This window comes from Paramisgurnus dabryanus, chromosome 1 (genome assembly GCF_030506205.2).
Source record: "Paramisgurnus dabryanus chromosome 1, PD_genome_1.1, whole genome shotgun sequence".
Classification (NCBI taxonomy): domain Eukaryota; kingdom Metazoa; phylum Chordata; class Actinopteri; order Cypriniformes; family Cobitidae; genus Paramisgurnus; species Paramisgurnus dabryanus.
The window spans coordinates 10,837,108-10,855,034 of NC_133337.1; the positions used below are offsets into that span (position 1 = coordinate 10,837,108).

Below are 17,927 nucleotides of genomic sequence, written 5' to 3' on the forward strand. Positions count from 1 at the left end.
ATTACAGCCACAGTGTAACAAAATACTGCAAAGCTATTGATCACGTTCTCATTACATTACTTCACAAGACCCAAAGCTGATCAGGACACTTTAAGAGCACTGTAACGTAGTAACTGCTGAAAGAACCATGTAATACTGTGAATATAATGACAAACTGTTCCATAACGCTTAGATGTGACTTTAATTACAATACAACATACTCTTTCTCATACTCAGGGTTTTTAAACTGTGGGTGAAGACCCACTTGTGGGTCGCACCGTAAGATAGTGAGTGTTGCATTGTAGTGATGGTTTGTCCAATTAATTATTAGCAATGGTTTTGATATACTATAAGATTACACCTGTCTAAAGCCCATAATACACGGCACGATTTTTGGCTGTCCCAGATGAAAGATTACCAATCATGAAACAATCGTGGAGATTTCTGTGATCGTGGCTCTTAATTGGTGGTCCTATCTCATACAGTGTGAGAGGTTTAAAGACGTCTGTTTTCCCAGTCCTTGGACCAAAGTCACCTACGATAGTTTTATGACAGTGTAAGGGGCCAGTCACACCAATAGCGTTTATGGCAGTTGCAGGCGCCTTTTTTGAATGATATTCTATGGGCAGGGCGCGTTTGCGCGCTGTTTATGCGCGCCGAGCGCCTTGCGGTTTTTTGCCGCCTGCCGCGCACGCGTTTTTGAAGGAGCGCTGAGAGCGGAGAAGCGCCCGACGTCATTCGTGTCTTTCCATTGTCCAATCGAATGAGGGGAGAGGCGGGCCTTACGTTGTGGTGAGGGAAGTTACAGTTGCTTTGAAGAACCGGACACCACTCGCTCACTCTCTCCTGTGTGTTTGTGCACCTCTCACCCTCAAACAAGGTCAGAGCAAGCGTCCTCTTTTTAAAGTTTCTGCTGATATGACAGTTAACAGCAAAAGAGCGCTCACGCTTCAATATTTGATTGACAAGACAGCTGACTCGGTGGTTGCTTAGCAATATGAAAAGCCGCGTCGCACTGCTCTTTTTTTAAAAAAGGCAGTGCGTCGCGCCTTGCGTTTGCAAGCGTTTAAAGCGCTTTTGGTGTGACTGAAGCCTAAGAAGTTCAGCATGATCATCGCACATCAACAATGTGTTTGCTTCTACGATCTGCAAACCTGTATTTGTTTACCACTAGCGCATGCTGATGACAGATGTCTCAGCTTCAGATGCAATAGGTGTCTTCATCGACAGTCTACTGCTGAAGTTTAAACAATCCTTGTCACACAGTGTGATAAGGTCTTATTGGATTGCAAAAATCCTGCTGTGTATCCTGGGCTTAATATGTTGTGGAATGAAAAGTTTGGAAACCCCTGCTTAACACAAAGTCTCATTTAAAGTTTATAAGAACTTTTGCAATAGACCGACACTAAACGAAACTGATGGCAGATGAGGTGTTGGGATGACAATGGGCCAGAGTTGAATCTGTGCATCTTAGCAGATCACAGGCAGGTTTCTCCTGAAGTGCTGCATTAAGAAAAGAAAGGAAAAGATGTTAGAACATTTTTAAGGAAATTTAAATAATTCTCACAATCAATATTGGACTATAAACAATAAATTATTACCAATGCAATAACATGCAAACAGACCTGTCAACCACCTTAATAATAGATACTACGCGGTAGGCATGGGCTGGTTACCAGTTTTAAGGTACACCGTGGTTTTAAACCACGTGGTATTTATACAAAATTCATTAAGTCATGTGATTGATTTGATGTTTACATGTAATATACATTTTGAAAATATTATATATAATATAATTTAAAGGCTTTATTTTTACCTGCCATTTAAAAATAAAAATAAAAATTAGTGTAGCAATGGGAATACCGCAACACTGTGAAACCGTGGTATTTTTGCTAAAGGTAATCATACCGCCAGAATCTTATACTGTCCCATGCCTACTAAGCGGTTGTACCATGTGTTAGAAACATCAAGATTCTCAAATTTTTAGGGCTAGCGCAATACCACAGTTTTGGCTATTCTTCATGTTCTCTAGGGCAGTTATTTTGCCCCAGTGACAGAAACAGCGACAGTAATCAAATAATTCATTACCTTATCTACATGTGGGTAGAGGCCCACAGGTGAAGGAAGATTTTTGGCCTGCACTTTCACAGCTGGTAAACATGGATTGTGGTGGGCTAGTGACAGAATGAAGAAGATCAGTTTAAAATGTGCTTTACAACCAGAGGTTGCATTATTTTGACAGACAAGGGCTGTAAGAAAATTGTCAAAATCAATAATAATATGAGCCAACAGCCAAACAATAACAACTAAACTCAATCAACTATCTTAATCTGCCTGAACTCCAATCTTGTGGTCTATAAAGTGGGAGTTTATCTGTGTGTAATTCAACCATCATGTTAGACTGAAGGAATTGCAGTTATCATTAGATTTCCCGACAGCACTGGACAAATGACTTCTCACACTCAGTGTGACTTGAGACAAAGGATAAACAAAGACATTGAGTATGTTTACATGCACATAATAAGAGGACAATTATCTTATTATGATATTATAAAAATCAGCTTATTACATTAACATGTTTCAAGCGTTTTAATTTACTTTTATTTGTGAAGTTTATCTATCACAGGTGGAGACATACGCACATACGAAACGCCAAAAAAGACGTTAAAATCTGGTTTAAGAGCAAAAAAAACTACCTGTGCCAATCAGTTTTTGCCATTTATGGGCTTTACCCTATAAAAGAAAACCATTTTATGCATTTAAATGACCTTACACGTTATCAGTTTATTAAGCGTTTAGACTATGTAGACACACTCACTGTGCACTAAAATTAAAAAAAATTGGTTAACACGACCACTCGTGGTGGCTTCACTCAGAGGTTGGAGAAGACAACCGGTGGACTAAACATCAAGCCTCTGCACAATTCAGGTAAGTGGAATAAAATACATTGTAAATAAACATTATTAAAACAGATTGTGAAGTCATTCATTCAAAACTTGCTATGACCTAAGCCTAAATGACTTAATTTCTTTTTAGAATTAAGACAACCTTAGCAGGAGAGCCCTAGCAGTAACTTTCTCTCAAGCAGATGAGCAATAAGTTGCTTTGTATGAACACCACCCTAACAATCAAGGTAAAAGAGCATTAAACATTAAAGGTATTGCGGAGAATTTAGATTTTCCGGGTGGATCATCAAGACTATTGGTCCTCCTAGTTGTCAATCTGGAGTGTTGCGCAATTGCATTTTAAAAAAAAAGCGGAGACGGCGTTTCTTTTCTAAAATTAGAGAAAATCCTCCGCTACACCTTTAAGTGGAACATTTATATAGCATGCTGCTTATAGCTAGTGAGAAAGATAATCTAATTGATCTTCCATGCATATCCTTCAAATAACTTAACAGAACAACTGAACATGTATAATATGATTTAATATGTACATTATTAATAATAATTGTTAATAATATTTAATATTTGTGAAATTATATACTTGTGAATTCATTATATTTGCAATGTTTATACATTACCTGTTTTTAGGTAAACAGATTATCAATCAGTGGGTGCCTCAAGGTCGGCTCTGTAAATACTGTAATCTGCATGTTTCCGAGCACACATTTACCAGGACACACTAATATTAAACAGAAAAACAACATAAATCAGTGTTAAACACAAACAAATTTTAGGTAAATTAAATAAGGTTTTCATTTTCAATTAATATAAAAGAAATAAACGCAATAAAAAACAATGTCAGTGACGTAATAAATATGTGTAAATTTACACGCATCATTTATTAAGCATTATAAAAAATCCAGCAATATTATTAAACTTTGGTTATTTGTTATTATCCCTGCATTCAAATTGCAGGTTGGAGCAGGAAGTTAACCCTTCTGTCGCGCAAGCGCGAGCTGGTCGCGAGCATAGACAGTGGTCGCGAGGCCATTCGTACGTCACATGAGCGCCATTTTCATCATATGACCGTTTTTCCTCAGGCACACTTCAACATTTTCTTCGCATTTAACATCATTATTAACATGTAAATAATATAATTCGTAAACATAACGTTTATGTTAATTTATAATATGTTTTTTTTTTATTGTTGGCTTTAAGTTAATTTGTCTGTCAGACTCAGTTTGTTCGTGTTGGTAAGTAACTTAACGTACGTTATTAACGTTACGCTAGCCTTTTGTCATGTATGTGTTGTTAGAAACTGATAAAAATACGAATTAATTCACAGATATAAATAACTTTATAGCTAATACAACTGATAAAATATATTAACTTAATTATTAAACCACTTCGCTATAAAACTTTAAGGCTTCTTGTGAATACCGGTCGTTTACATAACGTTAACTTACTCCAAGCAAGTCGGGCGGGAAGATTGATACATTTTATAACTCAAGTAACTTTAAGTTAAACAGGGGCTGGTCTAGGCTAACTTAGCAAATGTTTACCCCACCACCGCTGAGAAAACGGTTACATGTTCAACGTGCCTTGCCTTCAGGATTTGCAGCTCGATTTTGGCTTGCATTGATAAACGTTACAAACAAACAAACCAAAAAAAGAATGATCATATACGACAATCAATCTTTAGATCCACTACATGCATAACATAATGTTGGTTACTTACCTCTACTGATGAAACTCCTTCGTCAGCGTTGTAACTTCGCATGTTGGTTTTGGTAAATCACACAAGGCCAAAGATCGAGGTGAAAAAGAGAAATAAATCGTTCTGCGATCGTTTAACGCGAAGAGACACGAAGCCTTAAAAACCACAGGCTACTCCAGCCCAAAGATTAGTGTAGCCCTTGTGTCCGGCTTCACGTGGCTTAGCGTTAACCAGTATGACATCACAGTACTGCGTGATTACACTGTTTCGTGGGCTTTTGAATCACTCTCGCGGTACTTCAATGTCTGCGCATGTCTGCATGAAGTCAACCACTCATGCTTGTAACAGGGGTAGCGTTTGTGCGCTCAGTGATTTAGGGTGTTACAAAACAAGATTATTACATTAATATTATCAATTAGTATTGTAATAAAGCTTTTTAAATGTTTGTTAATGATTAAGTGTCATTAACAAACTCTGATTTAAAACATCAATATATATGCTACGTAAATTTTCCTTAAATCATCAAAACATCCAAATTCAATGAAACAAAAACAACAACAATGTATTTAAGATGAGACACATTCAGCATTTATAATTTTTTCTCTCTTTTTTGTTTGACTTTGTTTTCTAAAGTAGCCTGTTAACAGTAGACCAAAGGTATGATGATCAATTATAAATGCAATATGGTTGAAAGGTCAGTAAACAAACAACAAAAAGGTAATTTCTTAATAGAATGTCTATACATTTTTTGCTTTTGTTACATATTTCATACATCAAAATCATTAAACGTTAATAATTATGTATTCCAACTTGTTGCAGCTTGACAAAAATGTAGCTTGAAGGAGAAGGGACAGCTGAGTAACAAAGTCCTGGTACGCAGACGACGATACTATTACACTGACAAGAGTGTAATGATGATGGAGACACAAGCCAGAGAAAGTGGGGACCAAACACCAGGCCAGAATTCTGCATGAGTCAGGTAAGCATAATGAGTTACAGCAGTGGTTCTCAACTCTGTTCATGGAGTCCCACTGCTATGTGCATTCTGTATGTCTTTTTGATCTGACATAGAGGTCTACACGGAAGACCCGAGACCCGAAGACCCGGGACCCGACCCGGGACCCGTACGGGTTCGGGTCTATATTTTAAATGATCAGCCGGGTCCGGGTCGGGTCTCAATCTATTACTTCGGGTCCCGGGTCTGTTTAACATTGTGGGTAATACCCGAGGTCAATCGGACTCGGAGAACACACACTCACATTTAAATAAAATATTTCAAAATCAGCAACAAAAACTTAGATGAACTGTCGCATAAATTTTTTCTATGACGCTAAAATTGCGTTAAAAGGTTTATATTTGGTTGCTCCAACCAGGCAGCTAACGCGCATGCGCTCTTGTAATGTTTCTCTGGCTACCAGTCAGGAGCTTCTGCAGTGAGACGCAACGACTTTACCTTTGACAATTGGCTCTTTTATTTAGAAGGCGGGACCTATTCCGCCGTACCGCGCATTTTGCACTGACTTCTCTTATTTTTATAATAATATTATAAATTGACCGTCTTGCTGCTCTTATATCTAAAGTTTTCGCGACTCAAAGAGCACATAGATGATAGCAAAGAAGCAAAGCTAACGAAAGCAGCCATGGCACTGAACGAGCAATCGTTATTATAATTCAAATGGGCAAACATTATTAAGCAAGTTGACCCGATGTAAAACTGCGTTATTAATCACCATGACTGTAAAGTGGACTTTAAAAGCTGGAATAAGCATTAAAAAATTCAATCGTCAAGAGAGGAATAACATGGATGGAACTTTCTTGGAAATAAGGATTGTGCATCACACAGACAGGTACAAGGAGGGAGAAGACTAACTTCTATGGGTAAGACAAAAAGTTTAATTTTCGCTACTTGTTTATTGACTTATTAATAACATTTAGCTAAGAATATTTGCCGGTCGGGTCTGTGTCTTCCCGGACGGGTTCGGGTCCAGATTTTAAATAATAGACGGGTCTTCGTCGGATCCGGGTCCAGCTTTTAAATAATATACGGGTCCGGGTCGGGTCCGGGTCCAGCTTTCAAAACAACAGACGGGTCCGGGTCGGTTCAGTGTAGCACATTTGCGGGTCTGATCGGGTTCGGGTAGGAATTTTTGGACCCGTGTAGACCTCTAATCTGACAGACTGAGGCTGCGTTCAAATATCACTTTGTGCATCCTATCGTGCATCATGTTCTGGATGTAAAGCATGAGACTTTTAATTGTATGTTAACATTTCTATGGTGTTCACTGCATTATTGTTATGCATTTTGTGAAACATCTGCAACATTGTGTCGTTTATTTAGAGACTACTGAATAAATAATACACTTTAATAAAGCTACATACTCAAAACAAAGAGCTTTTTTACAGGAGCAAATAATTCTGCATCTAAAAGTTTGATATAAGCAAATGTTCATTTCAGAGTGTTAATTTTATTTACAGAAAAACTTAAAAATGTTAAATATAAATTAAAAGTAGTAAATAAAACACAAATACGTTTTGGTGCAAATTGCTGGCACTACCTGGATTGAAATTTGTACACATGCTAAGTGTGTCCTATCGGATGAATAATTCTACATGCACGCTTGGGATCTTCACGCCCACTAGAATACTTAGCCAAATACAAAAAAACCGTAATGTAAGTAGTCTAGTGCAAAGACAACAAGTGTGAACATTTGGACACAGCCTCAGTTCAGTTGATGAAGATCTCTACTAATGAGCTGATGATTTGAATAAGGTGTGTTAAATAAGGAAGACATACAAAATGTGAATAGCAGAGGACCTCAAGGAACAATGTTTAGGTACAGTTACACTGTATAAAACATTAACTAAACCGACAAATTATTTGTCATAGCTTCAATAAACAAAAGAATGTCACCTGCATTTTAGTTTCAAGCATTTTTCCACAATGAAGCCAAACTGGAAGAAAATAAGCTTCTGCTTTGCATCTGACATCAATTCAGAAACCTGCAAAAATAATCACAAGAGAATGAAGAATGTTTAAAATATACATAGAAATAAGCTCTAAGGAGCGGCATGGTTTACAGTAAAATTATGGGGTACTCACACTATGCATACTGTATCATACCAAAGTATGTTTTACCTCCAAAGTTTGGTGTGACTAGTGTGAGCGCTCCGTACCTTACTACACTTGGTCTCTGCAACAGTCCAGTTTAGTTCATGTTAGGGGGGCATATTTTGAAACATAAATATTTTCAAATTATTTGCGACCCTTACAAAGACACTAATTTCCCACAGCCAGCAACAGCACAATGTTTGTCTGACATCACAATCTTACTGTTATTACAACTTTATGATTGTCAACAACTACTACTTTAGACTGAACACCAGTGGGCGGAGCCAACGATATAATGATGTGCTGTGTCTTTCTGTGGGGGAGGTCAAATGAAAATTAATTTAGCTAGTGACATCACTACTCCAGCCATTTTACATTCGTAAAAGAAGAATGCTGTCTGCGATTCACTTATGTTTCCATGATTGCAAAAACCTTTATCGAAGTACATATACAATTGTTTAAGTGTCATAATTAAAACATGCCTAAATTGGCAGTGACCCTGGCTTAAGTCGATACAAAACTCAAGTGCAAATCATGACACTCATATTAACTGAAGTTTTGCAAATTATTGTAACACCGATATCAGATATGAATAGTGTCTTATGTAAATATAAAAAGAGCAGAACAAAAAATGAATATAGTCAAAAAAATATGATCTGTGCATTAAGATTTGCATTGTAAATGCAGTCTTATTGTTACGAAAAAACTTGGTTATTGCTGGAATCATGAATGGTCTGAATAGGATTTGAGTTTGTTTACTTGTGAAACTTACCTGCACCACCATTTACAGATCCAGTGGGTGCAGATCATCATACATATGGTTCAAGTGTGGATCCACCTAATATTCAAGGTAAAAGAGCATTTGTTCACAGCACTATCTAAGAAAACATATCACTAGATATTACATATTAGATGTTAATGTCTGACTCTGATCCATACGAAACAGATTTTCTGTCCTGGGACACTCGGCTAACCATCAAGAAAGAACACAGTAGGTTAACAAGAATCTGACCTCACGTTTGATCATTACAAAATTATGGCAGTACATTACACATTTAAGGACTGTTATTCCTCTGGCTGATTTAAAAATACCCAAAAGTTCTTAAAAAGAAGCAGCCCTAGTTATTTTGGCTTGTTAAACATAAACTATATAGACAAAACTATTGCGACACCTCCTTCTAATAAACAGGTTTAAATACTTTACTTATTTCCATGAGCACAAATCTTAATGCTACAGCATATGATATTCTAGAAAAACCGTTTGATGCTAAATTTATAGCAAGAGTTTTGGCAGGGCCCTTTTCAATACCAACTTAAGAATGACCCTACAAACAAAGTAAGGTTCAAACAGAAAATTAGTGATTCAGTCTGGTGTGGAAGAACTTTGACTGGTCTGAATAAACCCCAGACCTTAACTCAGCTAACACCTTTGATATGACTCAAAGGTTTTTAGCCATAAACCCATCACCTAAACCTATCAATGACTTGTACAAGAAGCTGTAGTCATTTCGGAACAGAAAAAGGCACTTACAAAACTGTTGCAACAAAAATCAAAACAAAATTCTTTGTAGTGGTATTATATGGTATAGCATTTATATTTGTTTTGATTGGACATACTGGAATAAATAAACATGTTTATTAGAATGAGGCCTCCCAATACTTTTGTCTAGTGTATTTGCCACAGACAGGGTAACGCAATCCTTAGAGTGTGCTTCTTTGTAAATGTGACAAATGAAAATGACCTGATCCATCATTTCCAGCTCCAGTGGGCATCCTTTATCCATCCAGACCCTCATACAGATGGTTGGAGTTTTGATTCACCTAAAGTACCATGCAAGGTAAGAGAGCATTTGTTGACATAATTAGGAAGAAAACATAAACGCATTGTTCATGGCATTTAAATACAACATAACATTGTTTAATACTACCTTTTCTGTTCAATCCAAAGAGCACTCATTTTCCCTCTTGAGACCATGGTGTGACAGGAAGGTCGAATGGAGAGTAAGTTGCCTAAAAAAAATAAAAATAAATGTATTTAAAATCGTCATTAGCTAAACATCAACATGTCTGAGGCAGATGCAGGTCTGATAATCTGTCCAACATTCAAAACCTCACAGTAAATCTACAGTCTTGAGTACTGTTTTAAATCAATGTATACATATGCTCATTATGAATTTTAATAAAAAATACTAAATGTATATAAAAAGCCTCAATTCAATTATTTTTTTTATTGCAGCTGTAAACGAGACAATCTTGGAGTCACCTGCATTCACTGGTCCAGTTGTTAGTCAAATTACAGATGGAGATTATAGAAGAGGATGATGTCTTTTCTCCAACATCTTTCTAGACTGATAAAAGATCTAGACAGGCTCGAACAAAAGTTAACAGAGGGGCTTATATAGAGAATGGTAAGAACCATTTTATCCGTCAAATTTTTTACCAATTATTGTAAACATAAACAATATTATAGGGCTTAATTTGTTTTAAACATTACTTCAATGTACTGTATCTGTTTAAGGTGAGCAGCTACACATAAAAGAAGAACATGGAGAATCTGCCCAGAGGTGTTAACCAGCAATGCAGCTATACAACTAAATTGATGCAGGCGGAAACAATGTGTGTATGTTATGTCCAAATGTTGTTATGTTCAAATGTTTTACAATATACTTAAACAGGTGGACCTGTCATTATTGCATTAGTCAAGTACAACTGAGTAGGTTAAGTTTACATATCAACGTCAATAAATATATATAAATAAATATCAGTCTTGACAGCAAACATAATAATGTTAAATAAAATAATAATTACAGCTTTTTAAGAAATTTACACGGGCTCAAACTATCAGTGAAATTAACTATCAAAAACCTTAAATAACCACAGACACGTGAATAAAATATCTAACGTGAACTAGCTAGTTACTGTACATACATTGCTTATTATCAACGAAATTTCTAGTTAACTGATCCCACACCCAGCATTATTAAAATGTATTATTACTACATACCTTAAACAAATGTTCCCTTAAATCGCCAGACCAGGACAGGTTTCTTTCTTGCCCTTCTTCTTTTGCATTGCGACGTCGATATAAGTGCATGGTGTGGTGTAGCACGAATTTAACGCAAAGACGCTCATATCAATAATATACACGATATTGACGATTAATACGGATGATTTTATCTTTGTTTGACATTCTAATCAGAGTTATATTGAGGAAACAAAGAAAACATATGACATAGTTTGAAAAATTAATTTTTCCTTATTTTTGTAATGGTTTCTTTTAGAATGCAGCTGCTGCAGATGATCTGTCCGTCTACCACTGAAGGAGACGCGGAAAATCGGGAAAAGATGTTCTTTGCCCGAGGAAGCATTTGATTAATTTAAAGATATTGTTTCTTTGTATGTTATAGAAAAACGTTGCTTTTTTGCATACACTCGTGTAAATATGCATCTTATGAATATTTTCCTTTGTCTAATTTTAATAAATTTTACGCAATCAACTGCCTGTTTTATTGAAAATACTGTTTTAATTGTTGTCAATGATATATTGTAATAATATGTGTGTATAACTGTGTAGAAGATGTAGTTTAGAGCAATTTATTTTTAATGATCTTTTAATCGTCTTTTAAAGCTCTCAGAAACATCTTAGAAAGAGCTCGATTAAAGCTCTTATAAAGATCTTTTAAAGATCTAAGAAACATCTTGGAAATATCTTAGAAACATCTGCTAACCATCATTCTAAATATCAAGCGTCTTGAAAAGATCTTAAAAGCGTCTTCAAAACGGCTGGGCTCGTACGTCTCAGATACGTAATTCATATGGGCAAACGACCTTTATAATACGTTTTCCAGACGGAATGGAAATCTGAGTGATTACCTCGCAGATACGTATCTGAGACGTACGTGTGCTATCTGGGTTTGACATGCCCTGACATTTGTGCTTTTTTCAGTTGCTTAAAAACATAATAATGGCAAAAGTCTCATAACACTGCATTCAGCACAAACTGGGCTACTACCCAGATAGCACACGTACGTCTCAGATACGTATCTGCGAGGTAATCACTCAGATTTCCATTCCGCCTGAAAAACGTATTATAAAGGTCGTTTGCCCATATGAATTACGTATCTGAGACGTACGAGCCCAGCCGTTTTGAAGACGCTTTTAAGATATTTTCAAGACGCTTGATATTTAGAATGATGATTAGCATATGTTTCTAAGATATTTCCAAGATGTTTCTTAGATCTTTAAAAGATCTTTATAAGAGCTTTAATAGAGCTCTTTCTAAGATGTTTCTGAGAGCTTTAAAAGACGATTAAAAGATCATTAAAAATAAATTGCTCTAAACTACATCTTCTACACAGTTATACACATTATTACAATATATCATTGACAACAATTAAAACAGTATTTTCAATAAAACAGGCAGTTGATTGCGTAAAATTTATTAAAATTAGACAAAGGAAAACATTCATAAGATGCATATTTACACGAGTGTATGCAAAAAAGCAACGTTTTTCTATAACATACAAAGAAACACAATATCTTTAAATTAATCAAATGCTTCCTCGGGCAAAGAACATCTTTTCCCGATTTTCCGCGTCTCCTTCAGTGGTATACGGACGGATTCTTCATCTGCAGCAGCTGCATTCTAAAAGAAACCATTACAAAAATAAGGAAAAATGAATTTTACAAACTATGTCATATGTTTTCTTTGTTTCCTCAATATAACTCTGATTAGAATGTCAAACAAAGATAAAATCATCCGTATTAATAGTCAATATCGTGTATATTATTAATATGAGCGTCTTTGCGTTAAATTCGTGCTACACCACACCATGCACTTATATCGACGTCGCAATGCAAACGAAGAAGGGCAAGAAAGAAACCTGTCCTGGTCTGGCGATTTAAGGGGACATTTGTTTAAGGTATGTAGTAATAATACATTTTAATAATGCTGGGTGTGGGATCAGTTAACTAGAAATTTCGTTGATAATTAGCAATGTATGTACAGTAACTAGCTAGTTCACGTTAGATATTTTATTCACGTGTCTGTGGTTATTTTAGGTTTTTGATAGTTAATTTCACTGATAGTTTGAGCCCGTGTAAATTTCTTAAAAAGCTGTAATTATTATTTTATTTAACATTATTATGTTTGCTGTCAAGACTGATATTTATTTTTATATATTTATTGACGTTGATATGTAAACTTAACCTACTCAGTTGTACTTGACTAATGCAATATTGACAGGTCCACCTGTTTAAGTATATTGTAAAACATTTGAACATAACAACATTTGGACATAACATACACACATTGTTTCCGCCTGCATCAATTTAGTTGTATAGCTGCATTGCTGGTTAACACCTCTGGGCAGATTCTCCATGTTCTTCTTTTATGTGTAGCTGCTCACCTTAAACAGATACAGTACATTGAAGTAATGTTCAAAACAAATTAAGCCCTATAATATTGTTTATGTTTACAATAATTGGTAAAAAGTTTGACGGATAAAATGGTTCTTACCATTCTCTATATAAGCCCCTCTGTTAACTTTTGTTCAAGCCTGTCTAGATCTTTTATCAGTCTAGAAAGATGTTGGAGAAAAGACATCATCCTCTTCTATAATCTCCATCTGTAATTAGACTAACAACTGGACCAGTCAATGCAGGTGACTCCAAGATTGTCTCGCTTACAGCTGCAATATCAAAAAAATAATTGAATTGAGGCTTTTTATATACATTTAGTATTTTTTATTAAAATTCATAATGAGCATATGTATACATTGATTTAAAACAGTACTCAAGACTGTAGATTTACTGTGAGGTTTTGAATGTTGGACAGATTATCAGACCTGCATCTGCCTCAGACATGTTGATGTTTAGCTAATGACAATTTTAAATACTTTTATTTTTTTATTTTTTAGGCAACTTACTCTCCATTCGACCTTGCAGGTCACACCATGGTCTCAAGAGGGAAAATGAGTGCTCTATGGATTGAACAGAAAAAGGTAGTATTAAACAGTGTTATGTTGTATTTAAATGCCATGAACAATGCGTTTATGTTTTCTTCCTAATTATGTCAACAAATGCTCTCTTACCTTGCATGGTACTTTAGGTGAATCAAAACTCCAACCATCTGTATGAGGGTCTGGATGGATAAAGGATGCCCACTGGAGCTGGAAATGATGGATCAGGTCATTTTCATTTGTCACATTTACAAAGAAGCACACTCTAAGGATTGCGTTACCCTGTCTGTGGCAAATACACTAGACAAAAGTATTGGGAGGCCTCATTCTAATAAACATGTTTATTTATTCCAGTATGTCCAATCAAAACAAATAAAAATGCTATACCATATAATACCACTACAAATAATTTTGATTTTTGTTGCAACAGTTTTGTAAGTGCCTTTTTCTGTTCCGAAATGACTACAGCTTCTTGTACAAGTCATTGATAGGTTTAGGTGATGAGTTTTTGGCTAAAAACCTTTGAGTCATATCAAAGGTGTTAGCTGAGTTAAGGTCTGGGGTTTATTCAGACCAGTCAAAGTTCTTCCACACCAGACTGAATCACTAATTTTCTGTTTGAACCTTACTTTGTTTGTAGGGTCATTCTTAAGTTGGTATTGAAAAGGGCCCTGCCAAAACTCTTGCTATAAATTTAGCATCAAACGGTTTTTCTAGAATATCATATGCTGTAGCATTAAGATTTGTGCTCATGGAAATAAGTAAAGTATTTAAACCTGTTTATTAGAAGGAGGTGTCGCAATAGTTATGTCTATATAGTTTATGTTTAACAAGCCAAAATAACTAGGGCTGCTTCTTTTTAAGAACTTTTGGGTATTTTTAAATCAGCCAGAGGAATAACAGTCCTTAAATGTGTAATGTACTGCCATAATTTTGTAATGATCAAACGTGAGGTCAGATTCTTGTTAACCTACTGTGTTCTTTCTTGATGGTTAGCCGAGTGTCCCAGGACAGAAAATCTGTTTCGTATGGATCAGAGTCAGACATTAACATCTAATATGTAATATCTAGTGATATGTTTTCTTAGATAATGCTGTGAACAAATGCTCTTTTACCTTGAATATTAGGTGGATCCACACTTGAACCATCTGTATGATGATCTGCACCCACTGGATCTGTAAATGGTGGTGCAGGTAAGTTTCACAAGTAAACAAACTCAAATCCTATTCAGACCATTCATGATTCCAGCAATAACCAAGTTTTTTCGTAACAATAAGACTGCATTTACAATGCAAATCTTAATGCACAGATCATATTTTTTTGACTATATTCATTTTTTGTTCTGATCTTTTTATATTTACATAAGACACTATTCATATCTGATATCGGTGTTACAATAATTTGCAAAACTACAGTTAATATGAGTGTCATGATTTGCACTTGAGTTTTGTATCGACTTAAGCCAGGGTCACTGCCAATTTAGGCATGTTTTAATTATGACACTTAAACAATTGTATATGTACTTCGATAAAGGTTTTTGCAATCATGGAAACACAAGTGAATCGCAGACAGCATTCTTCTTTTACGAATGTAAAATGGCTGGAGTAGTGATGTCACTAGCTAAATTAATTTTCATTTGACCTCCCCCACAGAAAGACACAGCACATCGTTATATCGTTGGCTCCGCCCACTGGTGTTCAGTCTAAAGTAGTAGTTGTTGACAATCATAAAGTTGTAATAACAGTAAGATTGTGATGTCAGACAAACATTGTGCTGTTGCTGGCTGTGGGAAATTAGTGTCTTTGTAAGGGTCGCAAATAATTTGAAAATATTTATGTTTCTAAATATGCCCCCCTACCATGAACTAAACTGGACTGTTGCAGAGACCAAGTGTAGTAGGGTACACTACTATGCAGGTGACATTCTTTTGTTTATTGAAGCTATGACAAATAATTTGTCTGTTTAGTTAATGTTTTATACAGTGTAACTGTACCTAAACATTGTTCCTTGAGGTCCTCTGCTATTTACATTTTGTATGTCTTCCTTATTTAACACACCTTATTCAAATCATCAGCTCATTAGTAGAGATCTTCATGAACTGAACTGAGGCTGTGTCCAAATGTTCACACTTGTTGTCTTTGCACTAGACTACTTACATTACGTTTTTTTTTTTGTATTTGGCCTAAGTATTCTAGTGGGCGTGAAGATCCCAAGGGTGCATGTAGAATTATTCATCCGATAGGACACAATTAGCATGGGTAAAAATTTCAATCCAGGTAGTGCCAGCAATTTGCACCAAAACGTATTTGTGTTTTATTTACTACTTTTAATTTATATTTAACATTTTTAAGTTTTTCTGTAAATAAAATGAACACTCTGAAATGAACATTTGCTTATATCAAACTTTTAGATGCAGAATTCTTTGCTCCTGTAAAAAAGCTCTTTGTTTTGAGTATGTAGCTTTATTAAAGTGTATTATTTATTCAGTAGTCCCTAAATAAACGACACAATGTTGCAGATGTTTCACAAAATGCATAACAATAATGCAGTGAACACCATAGAAATGTTAACATACAATTAAAAGTCTCATGCTTTACATCCAGAACATGATGCACGATAGGATGCACAAAGTGATATTTGGACGCAGCCTCAGTCTGTCAAATCAAAGAGACATACAGAATGCACAGAGCAGTGGGACTCCATGAACAGAGTTGAGAACCACTGCTGTAACTCATTATGCTTACCTGACTCATGCAGAATTCTGGCCTGGTGTTTGGTCCCCCTTTCTCTGGCTTGTGTCTCCATCATCATTACACTCTTGTCAGTGTAAAAGTATCGTCGTCTGCGTACCAGTGCCCGGTTGCATGAAAGTCCTTAAGCTAAGAAATCCCTTAAATATAAGGTTAAGGGTACCCTTAGTGAAACTTGGGTTGCAAGAAAAAAACCCTAAGGGTTTCCTTAAGGAACTTAAGGCTGTTATTTTTCCCTTAATTATCTAAGTGTTCCCTTAAGCGTTGCTACAAAGTCCTTAGTGACCATTTCACCTTAATAAATTTAAGGGACCAAAACAGCTCCCTTAAGTCAACTTTAACTCAAAATACCATGGCTGATTTCGTGTTAATTGAAGAGGAGGAAATACCAAGGCGTGTTTTTAATGATCGTAATAATCCATTGGAGACGTTGAATGATACGCAGTTATTGAGAGAGTATCGGTTTGACCGCCAGTCAATCCTTCGTCTCACCGCGACACTGGAACATGACATTGAGCACCAAACCCGGCGAAGTTACGCAATTCCAGCACTGCTTCAAGTTTTAATTGCCTTGCGTTTTTTTGCTTGCGGTACTTTTCATTCTGTCATTGCCGACGTCTTTAAAGTACACAAATCTACTGTCTGCAGAACTGTCCATAGAGTGGCCTTAGCTCTGTGTCGCCAAATTGACAAATATGTACAATTTCCTTCCAAAGACGAGGAGGATGCAATAGCGGAGCGTTTTTTTGCAGTCGCTGGTTTCCCACGCATTTGCGGAGTAATAGATGGAACACACGTCCGAATTCAAGCCCCTCACCAATATGAAGATCAATTTGTTAACCGCAAAAACTTCCATTCCATAAATGTCCAGCTAATATGTGATCCAGACTGCAAAATAAGAAATGTTACCGCTGAGTGGCCTGGGAGTACCCATGACGCACGCGTGTTATCAGAGAGTAACATTTATCGCAGTTTTGAGAATGGATCACACAGGGGCTTACTTTTGGGGGACAGTGGTTATCCCTGTCGTTCATGGCTGATGACACCTTTCAGAAATCCAGTAGGAGATGCACAGGCAAAATTAATTTTCTTCAGTTAAAGTTGTTTATGGATAAATAAATAAGCATACAATTAGTAAAAGTAAAACTGAATATTTTTCCTATATTGCAGGAAAGATACAACACTGCTCTAACAAAAACTAGAGTAATAATTGAAAGAACGATTGGTCAGCTTAAAAGGAGATTTCACTGTCTTCACGGGGAGCTACGTCTAGAACCAGCAAGAGCAGGGAGAGTCATCGTTGCATGCGTCGTCCTCTTTAACATATCTAAAGACTTAGGTGTGCTCATGGATGACTACACTGAACCTGAAGGCGTAGTGCAGCCAAATCATATTGTGGAGGATGTGACAACAGAGGGACATGCTATCCGAGATGTGCTTGTGCAAAATTTTTTTTCCTAATGTGAGCTAATATGTTAAACTGTATGCTATAATAGTATTTAGATACTGTATAAAGCAGTGCATTTA

At 36.1% G+C, this 17,927-nt stretch overlaps 4 long non-coding RNA genes across 6 annotated transcripts; 2 read left to right on the forward strand and 2 right to left on the reverse strand.

The window, feature by feature from the left end:
- Positions 1 to 1,093: 1,093 nt before the first annotated feature.
- On the reverse strand, positions 1,094 to 4,737 carry LOC135747203 (uncharacterized). Its single transcript, XR_010531781.2, has 4 exons — positions 4,603 to 4,737; positions 3,503 to 3,603; positions 2,068 to 2,153; positions 1,094 to 1,482 (listed from the first exon to the last, which is right to left on the reverse strand). It is a non-coding gene; the product is annotated as an uncharacterized lncRNA (long non-coding RNA).
- A 214-nt stretch (positions 4,738 to 4,951) lies between these two features.
- Positions 4,952 to 9,691, forward strand: LOC135747214 (uncharacterized). Its single transcript, XR_012335168.1, has 5 exons — positions 4,952 to 5,560; positions 8,481 to 8,540; positions 8,637 to 8,681; positions 9,451 to 9,528; positions 9,639 to 9,691. It is a non-coding gene; the product is annotated as an uncharacterized lncRNA (long non-coding RNA).
- A 2,325-nt stretch (positions 9,692 to 12,016) lies between these two features.
- Positions 12,017 to 16,500, reverse strand: LOC135747208 (uncharacterized). 3 transcript variants are annotated; one of them, XR_012335127.1, is made up of 8 exons: positions 16,395 to 16,500; positions 14,766 to 14,825; positions 14,625 to 14,669; positions 13,783 to 13,860; positions 13,618 to 13,671; positions 13,209 to 13,380; positions 12,997 to 13,098; positions 12,017 to 12,335 (listed from the first exon to the last, which is right to left on the reverse strand). It is a non-coding gene; the product is annotated as an uncharacterized lncRNA (long non-coding RNA). The 3 variants fall into 3 exon arrangements; XR_010531788.2 differs by having other exon boundaries at positions 12,282 to 12,335; positions 13,001 to 13,098; XR_010531790.2 differs by lacking the exon at positions 12,017 to 12,335 and having other exon boundaries at positions 12,345 to 13,098.
- Positions 13,232 to 15,806, forward strand: LOC135747215 (uncharacterized). Its single transcript, XR_012335175.1, has 4 exons — positions 13,232 to 13,353; positions 13,609 to 13,692; positions 13,800 to 13,878; positions 14,778 to 15,806. It is a non-coding gene; the product is annotated as an uncharacterized lncRNA (long non-coding RNA).
- Positions 16,501 to 17,927: the final 1,427 nt, after the last annotated feature.